Consider the following 25,970-nt stretch of genomic DNA (forward strand, 5'->3'; position numbering starts at 1 on the left):
AAACAGCTTTTATATTTCCATGCAAAAAGTAGAAAAATAGCATTGATGTAAAGTAATGATAAAAATAAGCATGCCAAAATCAATGTCTACAATAATAATATCTACCATAACAAGACTTATGATGTCCCAAAAAAATCACTTTGTTGCAAAAAAGGTCAGTGCAGATTGGACCATAAAGCCATTTATCTGGGCTAATTACATGTGACATACTCATTAAACATACTTCAAATAAAATATTACACTGTTATATTTTTTGAAGTTTTTTATCTAACTGCTATACGCTTATTTTTTTAATTGTTATTTGTAACCGTGTTGCATTTCCACGCAAGAAAGTATGATCAATGAGGGTAAGTTAACTTACTTGTAACATTTATCTTAAGGTAATGAGTTTGGGCATCCTTTGCTTTTAGTAATTGATAAATTTTTCTGAAATCATTTTGTTTCAAATTATGTTTTTGATTTAAATTACTTAGCTATCATTTATATTTAATGTTTTAAAAAAGAAAGAGAAATTAGAAAAAAAAGGTGCAGGTCAAATGACCATTTTATTTTATTCTTTAAAGTGCTTGATTAATAACTAGTATCACTGTATATGTTACAATAACTATATTAGATTTAGATTTGTGTCTTGTTTGTAGGTATACCAGTACATGATTTTCAATGTGATTTTTCTGTCACTTCAACTTGATAGGAAATTTCAAGGTAGGTTCAATATTACTTTAAAATATTAACAACTTAGAAACAGATAAATATGAGTAAAGTGTTAGCTTTTATTACACAAAGCCATGCTTAAAATATTTTTACATTTACTTTATACTAAAACTGCGCTCGAAAAACAGGTCAATATGTAACTACCCATATGCAATTTGTTAAAAGTATTCAAAAATAGTCTTAAATTTAGACAAGAGCGATCAGTAATCACATGTGTCGCCTCATGATGGCCAATTTCATGTTGGGACAAATTTTGTGACAGACAGACAGACGGACAGTGCACAACAAGACTTGGTACTGATCATTCCTGTAAAGTTTGGATAAAATTGCACCAGTAGTTTATGAGGATTAGTCCAGACAAGCTTTTGCATATCTGGCAACACACAGAAAAAAACACCTTTTTATCAAAGGGCCATAACTCGGCCAAAAATCATTCAACCGGAAAACCCGTGCAATATGCGCAAGGACTTGAGCTACAGATCAATCCTGTAAAAAGTTTCATTGAAATTGCATTAGTGGTATAAGAGACGTAGTCCGGACAAACTTTAAAAATAAAAATTATTAAAGGGCCATAACTCTGAAAAAAATCCTTGAACCGGAAAATGCTGACAATATGCACAACTAGACTTGGTACTGATCATTCCTGTAAAGTTTGGATGAAATTGCACCAGTAGTTTATGAGGAGTAGTCCGGACAAGCTTTTGTGTATCTGGCAACACACAGAAAAAAACACCTTTTTGTCAAAGGGCCATAACTGGGCCAAAAATCATTCAACCGGAAAACCCGTGCAATATGCGCAAGGACTTGAGCTACAGATCAATCCTGTACAATTTCATTGAAATTGCATTAGTGGTATAAGAGAAGTAGTCCGGACAAACTTTAAAATTAAAAATTATTAAAGGGCCATAGCTCTGACAAAAATCATTGAACCGGAAAATGCTGACAATATGCACAACTAGACATGGTACTGATCATTCCTGTAAAGTTTGGATGAAATTGCACCAGTAGTTTATGAGCAGTAGTCCGGACAAGTTTTGTGACGGACGGACGGACAGACAGACGACGGAGAAGTGATCCCTATATGTCGCCACTACTCCGTAGAGGCGACACAAAAAGAGACCCATTCATTAAACTTCTCCTGAACATGGTTCATTCTAATGAACCTTTTAGTACTTGAACCTTTTAGTACTAAGTGACCTCCATGGTGGTGACATTAATTTAACTAATTCACCTATTTTTCTTTCAGATCTATATTTCTACATGCTATTGCAACTAAGCTTTTGCCACAAGATTTTATTGTGAATTTTGTAGGCAATGAAACATGTCAAATATCATCTACATGCTATTGCAACTAAGCTTTTGCCACAAGATTTTATTGTGAATTTTGTAGGCAATGAAACATGTCAAATATCTAGGCTCTGGGCATTTTCCTATATATAAGTCTATGTAAACTAATGGATCCCTAGAGCAGGGCCAATTTTGAATTGAGAAAGCCAAAAAAGTTCTTCACATCATGTCATTTTATTATTTTGCCCACAAAGTTTAATTTTCTTTCATTGGTTCAAAAGAATAGAATGAATACGAACATTCATATCATAATGTCTCACAAATGCATACTGACAGTTTGATGGACAGAAGACCAGAAGTATAAAATTTTACTGAAAATCTTTGGACTTAAAAACATATACAGTCTGTATATGTTTTACATCATAGAAACAGAAAAAAATGTTAGTTTAAGTTTTATTATTTAATGTCTTGTTTTAATATAAATCTATTATTCATACATTTACACACAAAATAACCATTTTTGTGTCGCCTCTATGGAGTAGTGGCGACATATAGGGATCACTTCTCCGTCGTCTGTCTGTCTGTCCGTCTGTCTGTCTGTCCGTCCGTCCGTCACAAAACTTGTCCGGACTACTCCTCATAAACTACTGGTGCAATTTCATCCAATCACCATACCAAGTTTGAAGTTCCTAGGCCTAAGGGTTCTTTAGTTATTGATCTGAAACCGTTTTTACCTAAGAAGTCAATGTGACCTTGACCTCTGACCCCTTGACTCCAAAATCAATAGGGGTCATCTACTGATCATGACCAATCACCATATCAAGTTTAAAGTCCCTAGGCCTAAGGGTTCTTTCGTTATTAATCGGAAACCGTTTTTACCTACAAGGTCAATGTGACCTTGACCTTTGACCCCTTAACCCCAAAATCAATAGAGGTCATCTGCTGGATATAACCAATCACCATACCAAGTTTGAAGTTCCTAGGCCTAAGGGTTCTTTTGTTATTGATCAGAAACCGTTTTTACCAACAAGGTCAATGTGACCTTGACCTTTGACCCCTTGACCCCAAAATCAATAGGTCATCTGCTGGTCATGACCAATCACCATACCAAGTTTGAAGTTCCTAGGTCTAAGGGTTCTTTAGTTATTGATCTGAAACCGTTTTTGCCTACAAGGTCAATGTGACCTTGACCTTTGACCCCTTGACCCCAAAATCAATAGGGGTCATCTACTGGTCATGACCAATCACCATACCAAGTTTGAAGTTCCTAGGCCTTAAGGTTCTTTAGTTATTGATCGGAAACCGTTTTTGCTTACAAGGTCAATGTGACCTTGACCTTTGACCCCTTGACCCCAAAATCAATAGGGGTCATCTACTGATCATGACCAATCACCATACCAAGTTTGAAGTTCCTAGGCCTTAAGGTTCTTTAGTTATCGATCGGAAACCGTTTTTGCTTACAAGGTCAATGTGACCTTGACCTTTGACCCCTTGACCCCAAAATCAATAGGGGTCATCTACTGATCATGACCAATCACCATACCAAGTTTGAAGTTCCTAGGCCTTAAGGTTCTTTAGTTATCGATCGGAAACCGTTTTTGCTTACAAGGTCAATGTGACCTTGACCTTTGACCCCTTGACCCCAAAATCAATAGGGGTCATCTACTGATCATGACCAATCACCATACCAAGTTTGAAGTTCCTAGGCCTTAAGGTTCTTTAGTTATTGATCGGAAACCGTATTTGCTTACAAGGTCAATGTGAACTTGACCTTTGACCCCTTGACCCCAAAATCAATAGGGGTCATCTACTGGTCATGACCAATCACCATACCAAGTTTGAAGTTCCTAGGCCTAAGGGTTCTATAGTTATCACTCGGAAACCATTTGGTCTACGGACCGACGGACCGACAAGTGCAAAGCAATATACCCCCTTTTCTTCGAAATGGGGGCATAATAAGAAACATACATATGAAGTTTGAAGCAGATACATTAAGAAATAAAGAAGTTATTAAAAAAAAACATTTTTTCATGAAAATTCTAAGTTCAAGGGAGGTAATTCTGATAATTTTTGCTAGAGTTGTAAACCTTGTCACATATGATGTGGTTGATGACCAGAAGCTAATATTTAAAGCTTGAAGTAAATACCTTAAGAAATAAAGAAGTTATAGTGAAAAAAACGTAATAACTGGAATCAGAAATCTTGAAATTCAGTGTATTTGTTGCCATAGCAACCAGAATTTTCAACATAGGAAGTAAAGAAACAAGAGCATTCACAGGAGACAGCGAAGCTCGACTAATAAAATACTGGACGCAGTAAGGAGGACAAAACTATGAAAGAAAATCAATTATGTATAATTATCTATTAAGTTATAGTAAAAAAATAACATTAAAATTTTGTTAACATAAATTTCAAGATCAAGGAGAATAATTCTAGAAATAGTCACGCTAGAGTTATGAACCTTGTCACACAACGTGTGTAATGATAAGAAATATATATTTGAAGTTTGAAGTAGATACTTTAAAAAGTAAAGAAGTTATGATATTTCTTAAAGAAAATCCTAAGTTCAAAGAGAGATAAATCTGTAAAAATAGCTTCAAGAGTTATGAACATTGTCACATAAAATGTAATTGATGATAAGGACTAAGTATTTGAAGTTTGAGGTAGATACCTTTAAAACTAAAAAAGTTATAGTAAAAAATAACATTTTTCTAGTAAAAAAATCTAAGTTTATAATTCTTGCAATATTGGTGCTAGAGTTATGAACCTTGTCACATAAGATGTGGATGATGATAAGGTACATATATTTGAAGTATGAAGTTGATCCCTAAAGAAATAAATAAGTAACAGGTAAAAATAATATTTTATAAGGAAAATTCTAAGTTCAAGGGGAGATAAATCTGAAAATATTGTATATTAAAATTATCACTAGACACAGAAGACTACAAGTTTTACCCTTAAAGGTTTAAGCACAGGACACCTGCATGTTGTAAATTGTAAAATTTTAACTGTCATGTAATTAGCCAATCAGGAGAAAGAAGGGTTTATGCGATTGAATGGGTATATTTTTTCAGATTCATTCCCTGGCAGAGCAGTTTTTTATGTCTGAGTAGGTGCCAAATCAACAAAAGAAAATTGTGGTAAGTTAAACAAATTATGATTTATAGAAAAAACTTTAGTTAAAATCTGTAGTAACAAGATTAATTTCCATCACCATCATCCTAATCTTTTATACAATTTGTTGAATAATTATCAATATGTCTTAAATGCATATATTTTAAAAAATTAAGTAATTGAAATACCCGATTCTTTTAAAATATTGGAAGGCATGTCTTTTTTGAGCTCAAAACTTGGCTGGGTACTTATGATCTACTCTATATGTGCTGTTTTCATGACCATTCACACTATGATGTTTATCTAAAATAAAAGATATTTTGTATACAAAATGTTAAATCTTTTGGGAGCAATTTAATATGAATGCAGTTCTTTAAAATAAAATAAAATAAATATTACATTATCACAGATATGCACAAACATATAACAGTATTACAGTCGCAATTATCTCCTTTATCTTTTAATGTTCTTATTTATTGTTTACCTAGCAAGGTTTAAAAAATGAAAATGTGTATAATTATAAATTTCAAAAACTTTCCAATATGAAAAAAATAATGATCCCAGTATCAATTGCAAATATTAAAATAATATTTGATTCTTTATCAATACTAAAATTTATCTTCTGTGAGATGCTGTTGTAGTATATTAAAAGAAAACATTAAAACATCAGAAAATGTCAAATAAAACTGGTTTTGAATAAATAATGTAACCTATGTTTACACATTTTAATCAAATTCAAAGAGTGGCTAGAGTGCAGCAGCATGTAGTATGGAATGCCAGACATACTGTATGCAAGTTATTTTCTTCTTAGTGTATAGTGTCACAAATATAAGGTAGCTACATTAAATGATTCAGCGCAAAATAATACTAAGTAATTGGATTTTTCAAAAAGTTAAAATCTGTTTCTCTGGTATGTTACATAATATAGCTCTGGGGAATTAACCTAATAAACTGCACAGCATTTTAACATGATATTTATATTTCTAATGATTATTTTACAATTTAAGGTGGGAAAAACCTGATGTGATTGTGTTAGAAAAAATTATCAATGTCTTTTTACAATCCATCTCAAATTTTACAAAAATTAAATTGTTTATAATCTAAGATGAAAATGTATCACTTTAAAAAACAGTCATAGTTGCACCGGCAATAACTAGAGGATATAAAATTTTGTTCATTTGAGTGAAATAATATTATGGAAATGGAATATATTTTCACGAAAAATGATAAAATGCAACATATTTTCACAAGCTGGGATGGTGAGTGAAAACATGTGGCATTTTATCATGTTGAGTGAAAATATATACCATATTTCATGACAAACGAAAAAATAACCTTTTTATTTAATTTCATTATCAAAGAAAAATGGTTACGAATCCCCTTGCTTGCTAAGCAACTGAGATTATACAGCGCCCAGTAATATATTGATGAATATAGACATAGTTAATTAAATACACATAAATTTTTTTGGTGTCTTTATTTTATTTCTTATTATATTTTTAAAGCGAAATACAGAATATTTATGGTGAAATAAATGTGAAATTCAATTGGTTTGCAGCATTTAATTAGCGGACTAGTTTTGACTGTTTTTGCACGCCATTTATGATCCTACATTGTGACATCATGTAAACTGTTTAAACGTCTGTACAGTCTTGATGACTGAATTAAAGATATTGGTGTTTGGATTTATTTTCTTAGTTAGACCATTTTCTATCATTCTAGATAGTTTTCAAAACAAAATTCAACAAAAAGTTGTTTCTTATTCATCAGATTTTTTTTAACAAAATGGCAAAAGAAGTCCCTTAAAATAAATATGAGTTTTGACTCAGCCCACTTTAATATTTATATTTCATTAATTATTTTTAACAAATATGAAATATATTTGACTGATATAGCACCATATTTCATGGGTAAAATTAAATAGATAGAGATATTTTGTGTGTTTACATATCTTTTTTGCATGGAATAATTTGCACTTAAAAATTGAAGATAATTGATTTATATCATTTTAATAAAAAAAAATTCAAAAACATACTTATCCCTATTTCACACCATTTAGGTGAATTTCTCACAGCTAACATTTGGAATCATTTAGAAAATACTGGAAAACAGTGTTTATCTTCTTTTTTTGAATTCATGAATTAAAAAAAAAATCTTTTTAATTGGCCCATCTAAATACTTTTTGATTTCATTGGTTTCAACTTCATTTAATTTCAACTATACTATATTTCAACTAGGAAATCACATTAGATTTCATCTAAGTCCATAATTTAATGTTATTGGAATGCCAGGGAAAATTTAATTTAAAAGAAAACCTCCAGAGCCAAACATCAGATTGCTTTGAAATTTTGAAATGTATATGATATGTTTAATAAGGGCATAGTACATCTGAAATGCCTCATGATCTAATGGTTTGATGTTGAATTTAAATCTACTTAAGTCTGATCACTGAGATTCTAGACAAAGTAGATCTATTTTGTAAATGACCAAAAACCAATTTTGAGCAGTATAAAGATTAACTGCATAACTATGAACTATTGCCATTCAATAAAATTTAAATGTTTGAAATAGTTTGCAAAGATTTCATTAAATTTTACTGACACATTTTGACAATTATATAAATTGTTTTATTACATATATTATAATACTTTACTTATGATCATCCATTTTTTAAATGATTAAATTGGTCAAATGTAGATAATATGGTGGAGTTTGAAAAACAAAACAAAAACAAAACAAAAACCCATACAAACCTTTAAAAATTCATATATTGATTGCCTTCATCTTGAGCCTATAACATTTTTAAGTTCAATCAATCCTTAGACTTTATTAATTTATAACTTACTTAATAATAAGCATTCTCAAACAGATTGGTCCTCCCACTGTTTTGAAAAATTAATGTATGACCCTATATTGGCACCCTGCTGTTTTGTAATATATCACACTTCCCAATATACAGCTTGTTAATCTCCAATAAAGTGCCTGGGGCCCCCCTCTGTGTGTATATTGTTAGGATCCATATCTCAGTGGTTTATGAGGGGCTGGGATAGATGATACCTTTTAAGGTTATTAAAGAAACTGAACAATTGACATAATTTAATCAATTATATTTCAACTCTGTAACTCTTTTGTCTTTGTTTCCTTCTAGTTATCATTTTTCATATTCATATAACAAAATATTTTTTTTAAAATAAAGCAATTTGGTGTTCTTAAATATTCTTTTAAATACCGTACATCATTAAAAACCTTAAGTTTATTTCTTTATTATTTTTCAGTTTTAGATTTCAGCGTATGTGAGATTTATAGTAAGCACCTTTTATAGGTGGATGGATATTACGGGAACAGATATACAATCAATTTTTGTAGAATTTTCATAGCAACCCTATCAATAAGGACTAGAAACATTGTTTTTCATGGAAATTGTGATATAATTGGATATTTTATGAGAGAGGGATGGACTTAACAGTTTTCCATCACAAATTCATTAAACTAAGACAATGAAGTACTATTTTATTTTTTATTGCTTAAAGGTATACATGTTTAATTAACAAGTGAATTTTTAAAAAAACAGATACATTAAGAAAGTCTGATTTAATCGATAAAAACTAAGATGACATATACAAAGTGCTATATATGACCAGAAAGGTTATTTTATTTTCTTTGTGCATGAAAAAAAAAGTGATAAAGTAAAACAGATAATAGTGGTGCTTATTCTAAAAACACCAAAAAAAATCCCAACAAAACAACAGATGTTGACACATTACAGATAAAATTTGGCAATTTTAGAGTATGAAAATGTCTATTTCTATATTTTGGGTAATGATATCATATTATTAAACTTTTGGGCACATTTGCTTTAAAATAAGACTTTTATAAAACACAAAAAGTAATTGCAAAATGCAATATATTTTTTTAAAAGCCGACAGTCACATTAGCCCCTACAGTGTTAACAAGGTTTTTCCATATTTGGGCTATGTGACATAGTTTTTTACCAAAAATGACCAATATTTGAACATGACCTAGAAATCATCAAAACAGCCTTTCTGACCAATTTTCAGGATAAATCAGTATCCCCTGGAGTGTTAATAAGATTTTTCCATATTTGGGCTGTGTGATCTAGTTTTTGACCACAGATGACCTATATTCGAAAATTGACCTAGAAATCTTCTTAACAATCTTTTTGAGAAATTTCCAGGATATCTGGATCAAAACAGTAGCCACTAGAATGTTAACAAGATTTTTCTATTTTTAGCTCCTGTGACCTAGTTTTTATAATCAGAGATGACATGATCGAACTTGGGTCGAACAAGCATTTACTTGGACAAACAGCCTGACCAAGTTTGATGACAAATGAGGCAAGAATGTGACCACTAGAGTGTTTAACTAATTTTGAAAGGACGATGGACATTCAAAGCCTGAGCCAGCTCAGATGAGCTAAAAATCACAGCATTTTCATCACAAAATACAACTTCAAGTGTCTATTTTTGTATCTAATAATGTTAATAATATCTATATATTATGATGCATTTCATAAATTTATGTGCAGTGCTTAACCTTTGTTTAAACCATGACGGTGACCTATATTTACTGTGTATAAATGTATCCAAAACAGTAATTTTATCGCTCAATAAAATAACTGTTGGGAGTTCGGATGGGAGGAATTTTATCACGAGGGCGTAGCCAAAGTGATAATATGATGCGCATTCTAACAACATACAGTAATTTTATCAAGCGGTAAAATCACCGATTTGGATATATTATTTCAATTCTAACACAACATCAACAAATGAATGCTGCCGTACCTGATATTAAGCTAAATTGCGCCCGATTTGTTTCTGTACTTATTTTTAGTGCGTCACATTTTTAGTGGTTACGTCACATGTATAATAATTACGTCACATGTCTAAATATAGAACGTCAAACAGTGATTTTATAGCATAAAAACACACTTTCGGTTCTTCTATGTTCAACAGGGAAAAATGCGGGTCATGTTAGAATATAGTATAACATGACTGTAATGAATGCGATTGTAGGTATGAAATAACTGTCTAATTTGTTTAAAATCTATTAAAATGGAAAAACAAGGAACATCGCAATGCGATGCAACCAGGTTTTCAGCAAAATATTTCACAGAAGCTTTGTCATGAAGGGGCATTTGTTTTTAATTGAACTTTTAGGAGGAATTATGGCTTTTTTAATATACCTCAAACAAAAATGATTGAGAAATTTTATGTTGTCTATTCGCCTTTTTTTCCCAAATGTTTTAGAAAGGTAAACAGTACTTTATTTTTGCTTAATTTTTGCATTTTTGCGTCTCTTGTCATTTTCTTTTGTCAACAATATTGGCGTGTGGTGTTTTGTGCGATATCAAGAAAAGTATGTACACAATTTTAAAAAAATACTTGAATGATGTCTTGGAAGAAACATGGGAATTTAGTGAGCGCCAGGGCACTTGATGACAAAGCTTCTGTGAAAGTTTGGTCAAAATCCATTGAGAAATGTAGGAGAAGTTGCGCACTGTAGAATTGTTCACTATATATTCTGTATAAGGAAAAAATATACAAAGGGCCATAATTCGGTCAAATATTATCCAATCAAAAAACCCTGACAATATGTGCCAGGCACTTGATAACAAAGCTTCTAAGGAAGTTTGGTCAAAATCCGTTGAGAAATGTAGGAGGAGTTGAGCACAGAAGAAATTGTTCTCTATATATTCTGTATAAGGAAAAAATATACAAAGGGCCATTATTCGGTCAAATATAGAACCAATTGCAAAACCCTGGCAATATGTGTCAGGGCACTTGATGACAAAGCTTCTGAGAAAGTTTGGTCAAAATCCATTGAGAAATGTAGGAGAAGTTGCGCACAGAAGAAATTGTTCACTATATATTTTATATAAGGAAAAAAAACAAAGGGCCATAATGAGGTCAAATATTATCTAATCGCAAAACCCCGACAACATGCGCCAGGGCACTTGATGACAAAGCTTCTGTGAAAGTTTGGTCAAAATCCGTTGAGAAATGTAGGAGGAGTTGCGCACAGAAGAAATTGTTCACTATATATTCTATATAAGGAAAAAAAACAAAGGGCCATAATTAGGTCAAATATATACCAATTGCAAAACCCTGGCAATATGTGTCAGGGCACTTGATGACAAAGCTTCTGAGGAAGTTTGGTCAAAATCCGTTGAGAAATGTAGAAGGAGTTGCGCACAGAAGAAATTGTTCACTATATATTTTATATAAGGAAAAAAAACAAAGGGCCATAATTAGGTCAAATATTATCTAATCGCAAAACCCCGACAATATGCGCCAGGGCACTTGATGACAAAGCTTCTGTGAAAGTTTGGTCAAAATCCGTTGAGAAATGTAGGAGGAGTTGCCCACAGAAGAAATTGTTTACGCCCGCCCGTCCGCCCATCCGCCCGCCCGCCCGCCCGCCGACATACCTCAATCTAATAACCAGTTTTTTCCTTCGGAAAACCTGGTTAAAAAGTGTAATAATAATAAAACAGGTAATTTCTAGTTTGTTTTCAATGTTTACTGTATAGATCAACTATTGAATGTATACATATTTGACAGGTCAATAAAATTGACAATAATATTGCAATTCTTATTTTAATATGTATCTGACAGGACTTTTCAAACACCATTACAGATACAATGGAAAGTGGAAATTTTTATTTATACATTCAATTAGGGCTGTCATTGATGGAAAATTTTGTATCGATATATCAAGAGACAATATAGACGATATATAGATATAGTTTGACAAAGATACAATGAAAAGCATTTAAATATGTGTTATAAATTGGGATCATGGTGTTATGCATGCTTGTGTTAGACATTACAAATACTACAAACTCACAGAAAGTTTTTTATCTATTTTTGTCACTGACATAAGAAAACAGTTTTAAGTTCAAGTTAGCCAATAAAACTGGAAAATGTGAATTCTCTTATTAGGCAAAATAGAGAGGTATAATTATAAACAAACAGAAATGAATAAATTTTAGTCTTGTTTCGATATTTTGATATTTAATGACAGCCCTACATTCAATGCAAGTCTTATAAGCGGCATATTGAAGAATGTGTTTCCTGATAACATCATGGCTACCTGTTATTACCTCTTTATGAATTCTTGTTATGTTTCCAAATTTTATATAATGTTATATTTTTTTTTCCATGTTATGTACTGCCTTGAGTTTACATTCACAGTTTATTCACTTTAGAGTAACTGTTAGATATGTTACAATTTATTAATAAAATGAATATTTATGTTTGTTTTAATTTCTTTTTCACTATCCTGTTTCTTGTACATAGAAAACAGCACAGCCATTTAAAAAGTGCCACAAGTAAAGAACTTGATACAGGAATGGTCTTTTAAATGATCCGGTAAAGTATCATATACATTAAGCTAGATAAAAAGGAATAAGAACTTAAATACTATGAACTGGTAGCAATTTATCTAATTTGTAAACCCAAATCAATCACATGATTACAAGATGCACAGGAAGCATATTATTGTTAATTGCGGTAATAAACGACTTTGACAAAACATCTTAAAAAGCTCATAATAATTTTAATACATACCTGCTACTAGTGTTTGTTGGCAACATGTGACACCAGAAAATTGTTTTTCTCATTAATGCATTGTAGCTTCATTCTTCCCAGGGTATACCTATATGTAACTTGTAATACAAGTTACAACATATATTTGTAAATGAAATGAAGTGGCAAAAATTTCGCGGAACACCGTTTTTTTTTCTTAAACATTTCAAAAACATTTGAAAGGACATTATAAAAATTTGTACATCTTCATACCTGTAGATATTGTTCTTAAAATTCCACGGAAAATAAAACTGTGCATTGCCTTTGTGAGCAATTAAGTTGATACATCTAAATACATTCTTGTATTTCTGATATCAAAAATTTATATGAATATATTTGTTTTGGGGGAGTATTTTTCAAAAAGAATGCATTGCAAATGTTTAGGGGGATGGAAGGTAAATGTTTGATCAGTTGGGTATTTTTCTGGAAAAGAGCTTTCCTAGCTTGTCAAAGGGGTACCTGTCCATTTGAGGGGATATGGTTTTAAAGCTTGTCCATGGAGTATTTTTCAGGAAAGTTCTTTCCAATGGTTGTCTGAGGTGTACCTGTCCAGGGGGAGGGGGGTTTAAATGCTTGTCTGGGGGGGGGGGTGTATTTTTTTTAGAAAAAGTGCCTTTCAGGGGTTGTCCAAGGAGTACCTATCAAGGGCGTGCAGGTACATTATGCTTGTCCAGTGGGTTCTTTTTCAGGAAAATAACTTCCATATATTGTCTAAGGGATGCATGTTCAGTCAGGTGCTTGAAATGCTTGTCCAGTGGTAACTGTGGGGCATGTTGGAAAATTCTTGTAAATAGCGGGTATTTTTCATGAAAATGCCTTCCACAGGTTGTCCATGTACATGCCCTAAGGGGGTGGGATGAAAATGTTGGAAAATGCTTATCCAGTGAAGCATTAGGAAAAGTGCCTTCAATAGGTTGTCCAAGGTACGATTTTTGGAAAACCGGTATTTTATAAAAAATCATAATTTTCAATTAATTGCCTTCTAATTTCGTACAAATTTCGCATAAAATCTTTAATTGGCAAATCTTATTTGTGCCGACGTAAGATGAAAGTATCTGACAACTAGTACACTTAAAAGTCAATAAACGGCCGCATAATTTACATAAGCAGCCCAGATGTAAAAGGTCATGCGCGACCAGTTTTGTCTATCAAATTGTGTGACACTTTACTTTCTATTTATTCCTTACAATTTTTTTAAGTTTCTACTAAGAATATATACATAATTATAATAATAATATATAATATTACACCATCTTTACATCAAAACATATACACGACAATACGTATTGCAATATATTGCAATACGCTAGGCAAAATGGCAATATATTGCAATACAGTTTTTGCCATATTGCTACACCCCTATTCCATAGGTTTCCAAGGGGTACATGTCCAGGGGGTGTTTCAAAACACTTGTCCAGGGGGTATTTTTTTAGGAAAGTACTTTCCATAGGTTGTCCAAGGGGTACATGTCCAGGGAGGGTGTTTCGAAACACTTGTCCAGGTGGTATTTGTTTAAGGAAAAGTGCCTTCCATAGGTTGTCCAAGGGGTTCATGTCCAGGGGGGTGTTTCGAAACACTTGTCCAGGGGGGTATTTTTACAGGAAAAGTGGCTTCCATAGGTTGTCCAAGGGGTACATGTCCAGGGGGGTGTTTCGAAACACTTGTCCAGGGGGGTATTTTTTAGGAAAAGTGCCTTCCATAGGTTGTCCAAGGGGTTCATGTCCAGGGGGGTGTTTCAAAACACTTGTCCAGGGGGGTATTTTTTAGGAAAAGTGCCTTCCATAGGTTGTCCAAGGGGTTCATGTCCAGGGGGGTGTTTCGAAACACTTGTCCAGGGGGGTATTTTACAGGAAAAGTGCCTTCCATAGCTTGTCCAAGGGGTAAATGTCCAGGGGGGTGTTTTTAAACACTTGTCCAGGGGGTATTTTTACAGGAAAAGTGCCTTCCATAGGTTGTCCAAGGGGTACATGTCCAGGGGGCGTGATTCGAAACACTTGTCCAGGGGGTATTGTTTGAGGAAAAGTGCCTTCCATAGGTTGTCCAAGGGGTTCATGTCCAGGGGGGTGTTTCTAAAACTTGTCCAGGGGGTATTTTTACAGGAAAAGTGCCTTCCATAGGTTGTCCAAGGGGTACATGTCCAGGGGGGGTGTTTCGAAACACTTGTCCAGGGGGGTATTTTTTAGGAAAAGTGCCTTCCATAGGTTGTCCAAGGGGTTCATGTCCAGGGGGGTGTTTCGAAACACTTGTCCAGGGGGGTATTTTTACAGGAAAAGTGCCTTCCATAGGTTGTCCAAGGGGATCATGTCCGGGGGGGTGTTTGAAACACTTGTCCAGGGGGGTATTTTTTAGGAAAAGTGCCTTCCATAGGTTGTCCAAGGGGTACATGTCCAGGGGGGTGTTTCGAAACACTTGTCCAGGGGGGTATTTTTACAGGAAAAGTGCCTTCTATAGGTTGTCCAAGGGGTACATGTCCAGGGGGGTGTTTCGAAACACTTGTCCAGGGGGGTATTTTTTAGGAAAAGTGCCTTCCATAGGTTGTCAAAGGGGTTCATGTCCAGGGGGGTGTTTCAAAACACTTGTCCAGGGGGTATTTTTACAGGAAAAGTGCCTTCCATAGGTTGTCCAAGGGGTACATGTCCAGGGGGGTGTTTCGAAACACTTGTCCAGGGGGGTATTTTTTAGGAAAAGTGCCTTCCATAGGTTGTCCAAGGGGTTCATGTCCAGGGGGGTGTTTCGAAACACTTGTCCAGGGGGGTATTTTTACAGGAAAAGTGCCTTCCATAGGTTGTCCAAGGGGTATCCATCCAGGGGCATGTTGGAAAATTGTTGTCAATAGGGTGTATTTTCCATGGCATGAGGGGTCAATGATAAGTGTGTCCAGGGGGGGTATTTTGGGGTGAAAGTGCCTTCCATAGGGGGGGGTGCGGATATTTTCTGGAATAGCCCATTTGCTTTCCGCCAAAATCACTGATATATAGCTATTAGCCGCGCCATTCCGTACCATTTGATCCGGAGATTGCTATGTAGTAGGCCAAAACAGTCTTCCAAGATAAATACAACATATTTTATAAACGTTATTTGAAAATTTTAATACTTGCTGAACGCAATTCCGTCGGCAAACTATATAGCACATCGAATCTCACAAATAAATTTCCGTCTCAAGTCACATTGTATACACATAACGATTATAAACACAAAACAGACATTATTATTTTTATATTATTATTATTATTTCAAGAGGGAGACATATTAGAGTGCATAGAAAACATTCAACTTATTTCGAATATGGCATTCTATCTAAAAATATGTATAAATATATATTACATATATGAAAAAATTAACAGCAATTAATTTACGACAAACATACGCACTCTTGTACTTAATATTAAGAATTTTCACTGGAAGTCATTAAAATTTGAAATTATGTCATAATAAATTGAAATTATTACCTAATTGCAAACATACATGTGTATATTCACTCATTGATCAATGTTAAAAATAATTACAACCTAAACTTTTCTTTTTTTTTCACAATGAAAAAATGTACAGTAGAATTTCTTTTATCATATAGCTGTAGTTTCCAATAAATGATCTTTCAGTAAAAGTTAAATGTTGACAAATTACACTTTAGCTTTATGGCTGCTGGAATTGAATTCCAAAAGTGCGTCGTTTTGTAAGCGAATGTTTGTTTCATAAAATTAGTTCGTGTCCTAAAGTGAGAAAGATTTCTATCATTTTGAGAAAAAACTAAAAGTTCAGATATATATTTTGGTGCCAGATTATGGCCTATTTAAAAAAAAAGTACGACCATGTGGTAATTGCATTTGTTTTCAAAAGTTAGAAGATTTAGTTTTTTTTAATACATGATTTGTGGCATGCTTTCTTATTATTACTCGAAGTGCTCTTTATTTGCAAATTAAGTTAAATATTTTTTCGGTATCTGATTTGCAGGTTTGTCCTCATTATGACATATAGTATTGCAGTAGTCTAATGTTGACACAATATATGCATAATAGTATAACATTTTCATACCATCCGTCAAAAAATGTGAAATTCGTTTTAAAAACGAAATTTCTGAATTGTGTTTATTTATAACATTTTGAATTTGCATATGCCATGTTAAGTTATTATCAACAACTATCCCTTGAAATTTAAAACAAAACAGGCTTGAACTTGAAACCTTGAACTTGCTATAAATGACTGAATACGTATCCAGTCAAAGTATAAGATAAGATAAGATAAGTTTTTTTGCTTTTTTTTTTAAACTTGCCGACTTGAAATAAAACTTATCTTATCTTATCTTATACTTTGACTTTGACTACGTATTCAATCATTTATAGCAAGTTCAAGGTTTCAAGTTCAAGCCTATTTTGTTTTAAATTTCGAACCTAAAAGCATACACTAAGTTTTCTTCCGGATGCAAAGACATATTATTATTCATGCACCATTTGGTGATAAAATCAAGACGTTTTTTGTAGCTCTTGCTCAATAACGTTAATACGCTGTTTTTTTTTAAAATTTGTGTTGCAAAACTGTAAACAAAAATAACCAAAAAAAAATCAAATCGCACAGAAAGATACATGTATAGAAAGGCTAAAATATCATGTTTACTATCATAACGTCCTTTAGCTATAAATCCAAATGAATAGTACGTTAAGTTACATGTATCTGCTATTTAAATGAAAGAAAGTAAAATATCAAGACAATGAGTTAAACAGTCTCATCGAATGACACGTAGCTACCAACTTCGTAAAAAAACTAGTAACGAACATCAAGGCAAATTAATTCTTGGCGATAATGCTGAAATTGTAAAAAGTGTACTTTTTTCCAAATGTTGCAAATTAGCACGAACATTTCTAAATAAAACTATTTGGACTCAAACAAGTTAATATGCTCTCTTAAGTGTTCTACTACGGAAGCGCTGAGGGGACGTTAGTACTTAAGAGTTGAGACTTAATACTGAAAAGTCAATACATGTTAATTCGGATTCAAGACTTATCCCTCGAAACTTCTGCAATAATATTACCCAGCATGCACGACAGCAGCTAATTTATGCAAATATTTTGTATCATATTCATCATTTTCGTCTAACATACAACTGTGTAATGATCAAAGTTAACAGGTAAATTGTTTCACGCTAAAACAAAGCTTGTCCCCTACTGGCTAATACTTTCAACAAAATGTCATACACAAACAAAGCATGCAAGTCATAATTATGAATGATATCTACATCTTTTAATGCTCCCCGAAAAAAAATCGGGGGACCATACACTCGCCGGGTTGTCCGTCCATATATAATTGTTATTTCTCTTTGATGTCATTCATTCCGTAATGCTTTTATGTGGCTATTTTCTTTTGTGTAGCTAAAAAGAACAATAGAGAGAACAATAGAGTAGCCACATTATTACTGTTCCGTTAGAACGTCCGTCCGTCCGTATGTGCGGACGTCCCCAATTCGTGTCCGGCCCATAACTACGTTATTTGAAGTCGGATTTTACGATTATTTCAAAGAAATGTGCATCATATTGGGACGACGTGTCGTGCGCAACATTTGGGTTGCTACCTTGAAGGTCAAGGTCACAGCATGACTTTCCAGCAAAATCATGTCCGACCCATAACTTCGTTATTTGAAGTCGGATTTTACAAATAATTCACAGAAATAATCACCATAATGAGATGACACGTTGCGTGGTAATTTGGGTCGCTAATTTGAAGGTCAAGGTCGCAGTATGACCTTGCAGCAAAATCGTGTCCGTTCCATAACTTCGTTATTTGAAGTCGGATTTTACAACTATTTCAGAGAAATAATCACCATATTGAAACGACGTGTCACGCGAATCATTTGGGTCACTTCCATTCTCAAAATTCACCTCAATTGTTATTCAACTAACCTTTTTTGTGACAAAGTACCCATTCGGGGAGCATCACCCGTCTTCGACGGCCTCTTGTTAATATAATGGCCCCTACTCATTGAGAAAGAAGCAGAGAATTTTTTATTTTTGAAACGATTTACAGTTCTTCTGTAAACAAAATTCAAATTGAATGAAAGAGTAGCTTTCAAACCAAGCATTCAGTGCTGTGGCTTCCTATAGGCCATATAATCCTCGGCCTACACTTTTTTCGTAGAAAAGTGTACAACTTGCATGAAAACATTAGAATTATAAACTTGATTACGTCTTGTCTGCATATTCACTTGTATTAAGCATATGCTTACTTGAATCTCGGACAATGCAGGGTCAAATATGTTTCTAAAAGCAATGCCCTAGATCACTCTTAAGGTTTTGACCTACACATAAATTTTGTCCAAGCTACGCCCCTGGCATTGGTTTGAATGGAATAATTTGTTTTACTCTTTGATAATAATTTTTAACTACCGAGGTAAAACAAGATTTATTTTCGGGAATACTCACCATTTTCAGTCATAAAGATTTTGATACATACAAGCAATTTTTATTGAAATTTATGATCATACAAAATACTGAAAAACTTAGTTGAGTATTTAAATCATGCGAAGTAGACAATGACCACTGCTGATAGTAAAACGATATACAAATGTTTGCTATGTTAAGAAATACGTTTTACCAAAACAATGGCTGAATGTGTAAATGTTCTTTAATATTTTTTATTAAAAGTAAGTTTTTTTTTGTTCTAGATATTAACTACTCCTTGACATTCTTGCACAAACTTCAGAGTAAAAAAAAACAAACAAAAAAAAAAACCCAAAAAACAAAAAACCAAAAAAAAAAACAAACTAATTGCCTCCTACATAAACATGAGTATTATATTTCTGTATTTATACCCTGTAGTACTCTCTATTGAAACATTAACTTCTAATTTTCTATTAGTGTTACTGCTTTCAGCATTGAAAAAGGTTTAGTTTTTGAAAGTCATGGTTTCATCTAATCGCGAATTTCACGCAATATACCAACACTGATGGATTCTTTTCTACAAAGGACATGACGTACAGACTCATTACATGTAACTAAGTGAATAAGACGTGACTTATTTAACCTAAAAGCTCTACAAGCTCGACATCAAAAGGATGAGGGCGATTTCGTAGAAAGTTGTAGAACTGAATATATGTAAAAGATGATTAGCGGTTTTGTTACTTTATTAAGAATGCGCGTTGACAAAAGCTTGCGCTTACCACTACCGCCCTTAACATGTTAACTACATTAAAATATGTAATTTTTCCATTTTGGGCGTTCTGTGGGATTTCTTTTCTTTTTTATCTAATATATCTTATTAATGTAAACTTTAATAGAAATAATAACATTTTATTACACAAAATCAGCAAAGAAAGGACAAAAACTTGCAAGATATAAATCATTTATTGGCTACTAGTATATGTTTTTATATGACATTTATAATGTTAATCAGCAAAACAATACTGCAAAACAATCTGCATCAACAAAAAAATTGAACTAGAATATTTTCAAGTTTAAGAGCTTTCATTGATAATATTCTATATAAATGTGCAACTATTTCAATTCTTTCGCAAACAAAAATCGGTGTCATTATCCATATGTTTTCTAAAATATTAATCGGTACAGTAATGGATATTTTTGGCAAAAAGAAAATATATTTTACAATAATATAATTAACAATAATTTGCATAATTGGATAATTTGCAATAAAATGCTGAAACGAAATGAAAGAATAACTTTCCACGATGTAAAAATAAAATATCATTACACTTGTATTAATTAAAGAGACGTCAGCACGTCAATATATGTATAAAGTTTAGAAAACTAAAAACATCAAACCTACATAAAGCAACGGGAAAAAAACAATCAAAATAGTAGTCAGAAATAAAAAGTCTTGGAAAAAACCAAGCTTCTTCAAATTCTGTAATATATTAGAATCTAGTATATGTTGGCTCTGTCTAGAAATAAAGGGTTTCAAAAAAGATACAGAGACTGAGGTCAATTCCGACATATTAACAGCGAAATAATCCGCAATTAGGCCTAACATAAAGATAAGTCTTTCTTCAGAAGTGATACAACACCAAAAGCTTGTTGGTAAAAGTTTGGGTTACATTGCTTCCTACTTATATAATTCGTTACGTTCCCCTATGTCAACCCCTTTTCAATCTCAAACGGAAGCTTTTGTTATCGATTACAAGCATCGGACATGTCAACGTCATGCCATTTTTGTGTAAATTTTGACGAATTTAAATCCGTACAATTTCCACAGAGTATTGGCCAAAGAAATGATTTTTTAAGCCAAACTGTAGGTCACTGCATGTAGCGGGAAACGGCAGGCCTTAATAGGGCACTTATGCCACCACTAAGCCTGCCTTTTCTCATCGCCCCTGCTACTTTCTAAGACCTTGGCATCTATTAGGACATCGTCAGCTGGTCTTGGGTGATTTTTTTTGTTATCTTCTCCGCTCTGTAGGATTTTCTACCGATTTCCCGTGCCTCTCTGTAACGTGCTTGCTCCGTAGAGATTTGAGAGTACTTTATATAAGTGTTATCATGTTGTGGGACATTTATATTTTTAAAGACTGGATTACAACCTTTCTCCCTTTAAAACCCGTTTCTGGGGTATATATGTTAAATGTCACAAACACAGTCTATTGGAGGGCTACTTTGTCTAAGGGAGACAACTCAAACACAATTTCGATATAAAACCGTGTTACCACATTGAAGTTTGGAGGACTTAGTATGTTCAATAGAGCATGGATATGCCATTTGTTTTTTGTGAGGTACTTTATATACCCCATAATTTTATAGAGCCTCACAGTAAAGTCATATATTGAAATCATCCCCGCAAACGACTATATATATCTTATATATATATATATATATATATATATATATATATATATATATATATATATATATATATATATATATATATATATATATATATATATAGTGTGATCGATTTTGAACTGCTGTTACCTCTAAACTTTAACTTAAATAGGGAACGTGTGATACAGTGTCACTGAAACCTTATTATTGCATGTAATTGGCAGAGACACACAGATGTATTGTATCTATTACCACGATATCGCCGTTTAATCAATGACTGTTCGCATGACCAAGTTTGAGAAATATTTGTGTCTTGCTCAATGATTTTATCTAACGTCCGTCCTCTATATTTAATTCAACATTTTTGTAGTGTCTTTTTCAGTAACCAACGGCAAAAAGGGAGTGTTAATTGTACGACAAGAAGCTCTAAGAACAAAAAAAGATGTAAAAAGAGAAAATTATAACAACAAAATGCATTATATGTGCAGTGCGTTATATAAGTATATCTTATTAAATATGTTTGTTAAAAAGCTGTAAAGTTTATATCGATAGCATTCTCTCACTCACACATATAATAGAAAATAAAAGACAATGCAGTAAAATATAGATATACATTTCAAATTTTAATTGAGAAAAAATGGGCGACAATTTCGTTTGTTTCGGTCTTATTGACAATCTAATCTAAGATTAAAATTGGCATTTGTACGTATGCTCTTCTCATTCATTTAATAAATAAAAAATAAACTAGAATTATTTTACCATAATCTGTTCAGAATCTGTATACTGTATAATATCACAGTCTTTTATTCAAATCTTAAGTAAAGCTGTCCATATAAATAAAAAATCATGACTTTTTAAACATCCCCCTATTTGGTATTTTACATATTTTCCTTAAATTTTGTGGTAAGTAAAACGTTCATAACTTACTTATATATGCCAGAATTGCAACAAATGTAGTATACATGTATATGAAACAGGAATGACCATATATAAAATACCATGCTCAAAAAAGTAAAGTGGGGAGTGAAAGTATAATAAAAGTGTGTTACATACAAGTAATAGTGTTTCTTACAGACTACGCACTTTTACTGCACACAGTATACTCAGTCGATTTATTTTCAACGACTTACAATCACCAAAACAAGCTAAAATGTTATGTTTATTTTCCTTCTTACGTGATGATGCTAATTAAATTATCGTTTGAATTCGCAAAAAAAAATTGACGTTTGCAATTACTTTTCATGCGTTTTAAATAAAACATAACACAATTGTAATGTTTTGATAACAAGCTAAACGGGCAAATTGTTCCTTTCAGAAATTTAATAAAATTGACAAAAATATAAATTCATTCGGTGTGTCACTAAGACTCAAAAGACTTTTCAATGTAAAATAGAGAAAAAACAGAATCTCTTGAGAAAGCCCAACACGGCAAAAATGAAAAGTGTTGCTGGGTCGGTTTGATTGAGCCTGGTCATAAACGGTACTGGAAAATTCAAGTTACCTCCACGACCCTTAGCACCGTATTAAGCAAAAATCAACATTTAAACAAGAAACTTGTAAAATTTTGAAATGAGAATTATTCGCAGATGTGTCCCAGCACAGACATTCTCAAAACTAATGACAATGTGTATTCCGTATTGTATTGGTTGAACATGTGTTGAATTCATTCCAAGACTTTATGCGTAGTTCTAATGCTGTTTGTCTTATTCAATCAACAGAAAATAAGATAGATTGTTTTCACTTTTATTGCAGTATGATTAAATGCAGTACTGAATAACAAAATAAACCCTAGTATATATACTATGTTAGATAATACACGTGTCATTCAGAAATGATTTATTCCGAAATGTTTTTGTTTTTTTGTTTTTGGATGCTGCAGTTGACGTTCATACAAAATAGAAAAAAATAACGTTATTTATCAGTCCTATATAATTGTGTTTATTGTTTAGTAATTCGATATGCCTTATTCTGACCCCATAAATATGTTTATAGAACGTTTTATAACTTTGATTTACATAAAATGAGAAGAAAGAAATTGTTATCATGTTTTATATTTGGTTCTTAAAATATGCATGTTCTTACCAAATATAAGTGTATTTGTTACAACAAACGATATGATGGTAAAATACGGCATCCGTTTCAAAGTCTAGCATCATTTGAATTTCGAATCAATACAGCATTACCCTTATCTAAAAGAATACAAAAATACATATTTTAATAAAAACAAATATCGTTTTACTTTGTTTAATTAAGATAGGTCAACTAAGGTCAACATATTTTAAAGAATATATGACAGACATTTAACATAAAATAAGTGTTCATTAAAATGAAAATTCCTTTTCCATACTTCATTTTAGTTTGTGTTTTTAATTTCATCATAAATAAAGAGTAAAGTTGGTAAGCTACACTCGTTTACCCATCGACATTATTAAAACGGTCATTCGATAGTATATCACAAGATAATTAAAACGTTTCATTAATATTAATCTTTTAATATCTTTAAAATCTTTTCTATCGAGTAAACATCCGATAAAGTATTGTTATGCTGACTAGATTTTGACATGATAGTAAGCTAGGTCAAATAGTCAATAATTATGAGACGATAGAGTAAAGTTTTAAAATGTCACCGTCGTCCAGCAAACAATATGTTCGTATACTCACTGTCATTCGTAGGCAATAGTAACATTACGTTGATACTGCATTGTCCATTTTTATTTATTAAAAAATAAACAACAAATTTAATCATGAACCTTAAATGATAATCGGATAAAGAAAAGTTTATTATATTACTATATTTAATGAAGCAACATTCATTTAGATTTAGTATTAAAGATATTTGATATGTCAACAGTGTCCAAGAGAACTCAAACTATATACTTATATGATTGTAGTCATATTCTTGTTACATTCTCATCCACATTGCCTTAAATTATACGTTTAGTAGATAATGTATATTGAGGCGTGTGCAGACACACTTTTAGTAGATAAAATGTGTTATGACCTTGTCGCGTTTCGATATATATTATCAGAATATTTGAATACATCCTTATCATCTCGTTATAGAAAATGTTTCATTTATACCCTAAATGCGTGCTTAAACTAAACACATGTGTCACTGTTGTAATTACTGTGTTAAAAGATACGATAGTGCTATCTTTGCCATCAGAATTACAATAAAACCGTAGACATAAATTAACATATAAAACTGTCCTATAGACACCTAATCCTTTGGCTTGTCATGTTTATATGTTCAAGATATATCTGTTTATGTCACATCAAATGATATCTTCGTATTTTTGTATAATCAGTTGCACAATAATTTAAGTCAATGATTGCTTGGTGTTCAGAACAAAAAACCGACACGTATATGAACACGTAATTGAATATATTTGTAGAATACTAAATGCGCATGTATTAGTTAACTGCTCTCCAGGCACCGCAATGTCTGTCTATGATATAATAGGACATGTTTTTGCGGTGTTCTAGTTTCGATCACAGGGAAAATGCTTTTACTTTTTCCTGTGATACAAAAGAGAAAAAATTGCGAAACACAATTCAGACATTTCTTGTGTTTCGATACTCTTTCTATTACATAATAACAGTATCATAAGGTAACACAATTAATTTCTCAGAAACGTTTCTTTTTATATTGTTTGCTTGCTGTCTTGTTTCTGTGTGTATTCTATGCATTGTAGAATACAAAAGGAACAGTAACAGGAAAATGCAATTACAAAAACGCATGATCAAATCAGATAATAATATTAACTTGAGATTCCAAACCAGATGCTGGTCTATGCGTTGTATAACAAATAATCCTGGTTAATGTCGCAAGCTTACATTTTTCTGACAACTGCATGAACAATTTACTATGTAACCAACAAGGCGTAAAATGCCAAAAGAAGTGCAATCTCCTTAAGTTTTATTCTTATCAATATAACAGAAAGTTGTATTTATTGTAAAAAAAAATTAAAACAAAGGCAAATCGCATACACTACATGTTTACACTATTTTCGGAAATATGTTGCACTTTACCAATTCTTTTACTGTTTTGATTTATTTAAATGAGAGTGTACGAGTGTATTTACTTTTGGTCGGGTCAAATTAAATGACAAACAAAATTTTGCACATTATGCCTCGGGACTAAATTTAGAAAAGGCGAACATGCAATTAAAGAATAATAACTGTTTGAGAGCAAGTTAGATTATTCTCATCTAAAAAGGTAGCGGTAAACAATAAATAATTTGTTCCCCTGAAAGAAGCAAATCATAAACAAAGCAGTATTTTGACTTTCATACAAAATACTTAATCACTATATATAACTGTACTTATTGCTAAAAAGCAACACAAGCAAAATATGGTTAAGGTACTTTGCCGATAACTCTTTTTTGAAACTTTAGCAATACATCTAAAGAAAAAAAAAGCAAAATATAAACGAAATAACTTTTAAGACATAATGCCCCTTTATGGTATGTAGCTGTTTTTCCAGAATACT

General features: G+C 32.4%; 1 long non-coding RNA gene across 1 annotated transcript; it reads left to right on the top strand.

Annotated features, from left to right (window-relative positions):
- The first annotated feature begins 222 nt into the window (after positions 1-222).
- Positions 223-10,330, top strand: LOC132729033 (uncharacterized). Its single transcript, XR_009625563.1, has 3 exons — positions 223-702; positions 5,073-5,138; positions 9,365-10,330. It is a non-coding gene; the product is annotated as an uncharacterized LOC132729033 (long non-coding RNA).
- The last annotated feature ends 15,640 nt before the right edge of the window (positions 10,331-25,970 follow it).

The sequence above is a fragment of the Ruditapes philippinarum genome, unplaced genomic scaffold, assembly GCF_026571515.1.
Source record: "Ruditapes philippinarum isolate M1 unplaced genomic scaffold, ASM2657151v2 ctg5534_1_1_1_1, whole genome shotgun sequence".
Classification (NCBI taxonomy): domain Eukaryota; kingdom Metazoa; phylum Mollusca; class Bivalvia; order Venerida; family Veneridae; genus Ruditapes; species Ruditapes philippinarum.